Raw genomic sequence first — 6,487 nt, 5'->3', positions numbered from 1 at the left:
AAAACATAACGGCCTGCAAATCCTGCAGCAGCAATGGTTGGTCCAGCTGCTACCATTGTACTGACCATGGTTCTGACTGGGCTTCCCTGCCTCTACCGAGAGCATGGATCATCCCAGCCCAGAGGTCACGGCCAACAACTGCACATCTTTGCCAGAGAGTGACGCAGCCGCTGACCACAAGCACAAACCACCAAAAAATCAGAAAATTAACATTGCTACAATTAACCCTACCACGGTCCAGCAAACATTTTTTTGTAAAGGACCAGATAGAGTCAGGACTAGAATAAGGCAAGTAGGGTGTGTAGGATGCAAAATTTAAGGAGGCACTAACATTTAGGGTTGTACACATACAGAAATTTGAGAGAGAGAGAGAGAGAGAGAGAGAGAGAAAGACAGAGGTAGAGGGAGAGGGAGAGGGAGAGGGAGAGAGAGAGAGGATATTTCCTTAAACCTAGGTGTCCTGCTTGCCTCACCTGGTGCTGATCCTGAGATAGCAAATATTTTAGGCTTTGCAGGCTTTACAGTCTCTGTCCTAACTGCTCAGCTCTGCCAGTGGAGAAAACAGCCATAGACGATATGTAAGTGAATGATCTTGGCTGTCTTCCAATAAAGCTTTAATTAAAAAACAGTTAGCAGCAGGCCAGAGTCAGTTAATCCCTGGTCTAAATTGTAAGTCTTATCTAATTTCATCAGTTTTCCTACTAATGCCCTTTTTCTGTTCTGGGATCCAAGCCAGGATCCCTTATTACGCTTTGTTGTCTTGTTCCCTTAGTGACCTCCAATCTGATGCTTTCTTCTACCTTCTTTGTCTTTCATGACCTGGACACTTTGAAGAATACTGGTCAGTTATTTTGTAGAATGTCCCTTAATTTGACTTTGTTTGATATTTTCTCATGATTAGATTAAGGTTGTGCATTTTTGGAAAGAACTCCTCAGAAGTGATGTTGTGCCTTTCTTAGTATCTCATGTGGGGGTGCATGATATGGATGTGCCTTACTGACCTTGAGCACTTCGTTAAGGTGATATCTGTCAGGTGTTTTCTGCTAGGTTTTTCCAGGTAGGGTTGTTATTTTTCCTTTTGTAATTAACAAATATCTTGGGGAAGATACTTCGAGACTGTACTGTTTCTCCTCAAACTTTTACTCACTAAGTTTAGCATCCTTTGGTGGATCTTGCCTGTAACAATTACTACCATGGTGTTTGCCTAATGGTGACTTTCTTTTTCTCATTAATGTTACATTTATTAGTATTCTACAGTAAGGAAATTCTTCAGTAAGGAAAAGCTATCCCTTCTCCCACATTTATTTGTTTATTCGGCTTAGTTTTTATCACTATCAATTAATAGCTACTGTATTTTAAGTGTTATAACCCAAATATTACCATTATTTATTTTGTGTCTCAAATTGTTTCTATTCCTCATGTCTTAATTAATTATCATTTGATTAGAATGATGTAGGAGGATCTCTCATTCATTTAAGAGATATTGCTAGTATCTGGAATTTTGTGGGAAAAATCTAGTTTTAAACCGAGTGAATTAAAATAATATATATCAATTAAATCAGTATTAAAAAGGTGAGACATGGTGCTAGTGTATAAAGAACCTGGTATCCAATTGAGGAGCCAAAGCTAATACACAGGAAACAATTTGAGAACAATTAAGTATTGTGCTGTGTACTGTTCTATAAGTGCAGCAGAAATTAAAGAAAGTCTATCTGAATAGATTTCAGAAAGAGATGGGGTTTGAAATGGCTTTCCTAGATGGCCATAATTTTAATGCACTGTGGGAGAGACAGGGCATTTGTATGGCTAGGAAATCTTGGAGAAGATTCATCCAAGTGGGAATTGGATTGGTCTCCACAGCACACTGGAGTATTTCCTTATTTAGACAAAAATACTTTGCTGCAGAATATGGAAAAGATAAGTTTCTAAGTTTTAAATTTAAGTTCTAAAATTAATATATGTTCAATGAGGAAATGTGGAATACAAAGAAAGCACAAATAAAAATGTTAACCTACGTGTTTAACATTTTGGAGTATGATTTATACAGGTTAATTATCTGTGCATATATGCTATATCTGTATATGTATATAAATAAGTAAATGCATATGTGTGTATGTATGTATGTATGTATTTTTGAGATGGATTCTTACCCTGTGGTTCAGGCTGGAGTGCAATGGTGCGATCTCAGCTCACTGCAACCTCCACCTCCCGGGTTCAAGCAATCCTCCTATCTCAGCCTCCCAAGTAGCTGGGACTACAGGCATGTGCTACCATGCCCAGCTAATTTTTTGTATCTTTAGTAGAGATGAGGTTTCACCATGTTGGTCAGGGTGGTCTCGAATTCCTGACCTCATGATCCGCCCACCTTGACCTCCCAAAGTGTTGTGATTACAGGCGTGAGCCACCACGCCTGGCCTTTGTGTATGTATTTATATGAGTATTTTTGTATGTATTTGGAATCAGACTACATGGGTTCAGTTCCTAGATGTGCTACTTATTAGCTGTGTGACCTTGGGAAAATTCCTTAATTTTTCTATGTCTTGACTTCCTAATCTGCAAAATGAGAATAATGATAGTATTAACCTCATACAGTTGTGGGAATTAAATGAAACACTCTATGTAAAGTGCTTAGAAAAGTGCCTGCCATATATTAAGTTTCAATATTTTTTGAGACAGTCTTGCTCTGTCACTCAGGCTGGAGTGCAGTGGCGCGATCTCAGCTCACTGCAACCTCCGCCTCCTAGGATCAAGCGATTCTTGTGTCTCAGCCTCCCAAGTAGCTGGGACTACAGGCCATGCCAGGCTATTTTTTTATTTTTAGTAGAGACAGGGTTTTGTCATTTGGCAATTGACCAGGCTGGTCTTGAACTCCTGACCTCAGGTGATCTGCCCACCTCAGCATCCCAAAGTGCTGGATTACAGGTGTGAGCCACTGCACCCAGGTCAATAAATTTAAAATAATAATAATTATCATTATTATATACATATATGTTACATAATCCCTTTTGAGATAAGACATGGATTTAAATTGCACATAATAGTTATATATTATATGCAGTATAACATAATATATTGCACGTAATATCTTACCTTTTCTCATAGAAATATTTAAATTTTCTCAGGTTGTTAAAAATCTTTTATGACAAGATAATTTTTTAAATGACTGAAGTATTCTAACTTACAGTTACATTACAATCAACTCTAACAAATTTCCTATTATTGGACATATAGATTGTAAGAATTAAAGAAAGAGGAGAGAAACACGAAGGGCGGCTCGACAGTCAACAGGGACAGGTTTATTTATTTATTTTTATTTTTTATTTTTTTGAGATGGAGTCTCGCTCTGTCCCCCAGGCTCGAGTGCAGTGGTGCAATCTCGGCTCACTGCAAGCTCCGCCTCCCAGGTTCACGCCATTCTCCTGCCTCAGCCTCCCGAGTAGCTGGGACTACAGGCGCCCGCCATCTCGCCCGGCTAATTTTTTGTATTTTTAGTAGAGACAGGGTTTCACTGTGTTAGCCAGGATGGTCTCAATCTCCTGACCTCGTGATCCACCCGCCTTGGCCTCCCAAAGTGCTGGGATTACAGGCGTGAGCCACTGCGCCTGGGCCTGACAGGTTTATTTTGAATAAATCTGAGAGGGGCGGCTGGCTGAGTTAGGTTAGAGACGCACTCCCTTACAGACTAAGAGTTTTTAAGGATTCAGGGTGGGAGAGTTTATCAGAGGCTTGGACTGCTTCTCTGTCTCTTTGTTGTGCTTACCTGGGAGGGAGAGTTGTGTGTCTGTTTCCATACATCTTTCTGCAGCTGCAGGCATACCCCTCCAGTCTGCTTTTTGCTTCCCTATCTTGGTACACCTGAAGGGAAAGGAATGTGCTTATTAAGGCCCACTGTTTTACTGGGGTCTATTGTATGAGGGTGAAGTTTGGCAGCTACTCCAGAGACTTTCCCCCACCTCCCTCTGTGCCTGAGCTGTCTTATTTATGTTTTACTGTCTGCTCTTTCTGGCTGCTTGCAGTTCAAAGAGAAGTGATTTCCTTGAAATGCATGAGGCTAGAAAGGGAGCTGGAATTTAAAGTGGCGGTGTTTGTCTGAGTTAATGGTGCTCCTGCTCTATCATAGGTTTTTGTTTAAAATTTTTATTTTATTCTTGGACCTTCTTACAGCTATTCTTTTCTTACCTCTGATTATCTCCTTAGACAAATTTGTAAAATTGGAATTGTTGAATCAAAGGCTAGGAAATAAATTAAAGGCTCTTCATATACGTGTGTGTATCTATATACAGAGAGATAGAAAATAGAATATTTAACACTTTAAAATTTAAAAACAAGTCTAATTCTCAGTTTTATTTGTTAGATAAGCAGGTTATGGTGACTGATGGTTAAAGACAGCACCCAGAAGGAGGAAACACATAGTTAATTACAGTTCTTAACAGGAAGTCATCTTTTCCTATTATTCGAAGGTGTTCTCAGAAGTTTAACAAAGAAAATAATAGAGTTATTAGTCTGGGTTTTATACATATGCCTATCTAATGCAGCCTGACTTTGACTGTAAAAGTGAAGACATTTCTTATGAGAGTTGGCTAAGGATGACATGGAGCTGATCTACATATACCGAGATAAATACACACATATATCTATATATATATAGACACACACATATATACACACACACATACAAACATACATGTCTCAATTTTTTTCAAGAAAGTCTATACCTATTTACGTCCCCACCAGGAGAGCATGAATGTTCATTTCTTTGCACTCTCAGTAACACTGGTCATTACCATCCTTTGGATATTTTGATTTATTTGATTACGAGTAAAGTTGAACATTTTTTGTATGTTTACAGGACAACAGGGTAGGCAGTTTTGCAGACTACTGGACTTGGGTCAGGAAGGCAGGATTTGGTGGACCTTGACATGGAGGGCGTCAGCTCCAACGGACTGTACTTGGCAGTGGGCACATGGAGTAGGGAGACCAGAAGATAAATACAATGTGTTCAAGATAAACTAACCCACTTTACCAGTTTACATAAAGCCAGCTCTGTGGGAGCTTTGTAATAAGCTTTATGATAGTAAAGCTATGAAAAATAATATAAGAAAGAAAAAGACTTTCTTAATTTTTTAAAATATGAATTTGTTAAAACCTAGAAAATATAAAGAAGAAAATAACAATCATGCATGTAAACAAACTGAGAATCAACCATTTTGACACATTTGCTTCCATGTACTAAATACTGGAATTTTTTTTTTTTGAGATGGAGTTCCACTCTTGTTGCCCAGGCTGGAGTGCAATGGCATGATCTCGGCTCACTGCACCCTCTGCCTCCTGGGTTCAAGCAATTCTCCAACCTCAGCCTTCTGAGTAGCTGAGATTACAGGCGGCTGTTACCATGCCCGGCTAATTTTTATATTTTAGTGGAGATAAGATTTCACCATGTTGGTCAGGCTGGTCTCTAACTCCTGACCTCAGGTGATCCACCCACCTTGGCCTCCCAAAGTGCTGGGATTACAGGCATGAGCCACTGTGCCCAGCCCAGAATTTTTTTTTTTTTTTTTTTTTTTTTGAGACAGAGCCCTGCTCTGTCACCCAGACTAGAGTGCAGTGTCAAAATCTCGGCTCACTGCAATCTCCACCTCCTGGGCTCAAGGAATTCTCCTACCCCAGCCTCCCGAGTAGCTGGGATTACAGGCTCATGCCACCATGCCCAGCTAATTTTTGTATTTTTAGTAGAGACAGAGTTTCACCATGTTGGCCAGGCTGGTTTTGAACTCCTGACCTCAAGTGGTCCACCCACCTCAGCCTCCCAAAGTGCAGGGATTATAGGCGTGAGCCACTGCACCCAGCCCAGAATGTTTTCTAGTGGGATAGAAATTAAAAAATAAAACAGCAGCAACAATAAAACCCCAAAACTTTCTACCTTTGATATATAGGTATAATTTTATCTATTTATATTATTTAAAAGCCCTAAGATATATATACATATGCATATATAAAAATACATTAAAAGTGCATCTTTAGGCCAGGTGTGGTGACTCATGCCTGTAATCCCAGCACTTTGGGAAGCCAAGGCAGGCGGATTGCTTGGGCCCAGGAGTGGACAACATGGTAAAACCCCATCTCTACAAAACATACAAAATCAGCTGGGTGTGGTTGCCCATGTCTGTAGTCCCAGCTTTTTGGGAGACTGAGGTGGGAAGATTGCCTGAGCTCAGGAGGTGGAGGTTGCAGTGAACCAAAATGGCACCACTGCACTCCAGCCTGGGTGACAGAACAAGATGCTGACTCAAAAAAAAAAAAAAAAAAAAAAAAAAAGTACGTCTTCAAGGATATAACGTGTTCTTCTGGGTATATTCCTTGAATGAGGAATAAAAGGATTTTGACTTTTTCACTTTTTTTCTGTAGTGATAGAATGTTTTTCTTTTTTTTCTTTTTTTTTTTTTTTGAGACGGAGTCTCGCTCTGCCGCCCAGGCTGGAGTGCAGTGG

The sequence above is a fragment of the Papio anubis genome, chromosome 11 (genome assembly GCF_008728515.1).
Source record: "Papio anubis isolate 15944 chromosome 11, Panubis1.0, whole genome shotgun sequence".
NCBI lineage: Eukaryota > Metazoa > Chordata > Mammalia > Primates > Cercopithecidae > Papio > Papio anubis.
The sequence above is the reverse complement of the archived record's forward strand: the minus strand, read 5'-3'. Positions refer to the sequence as shown.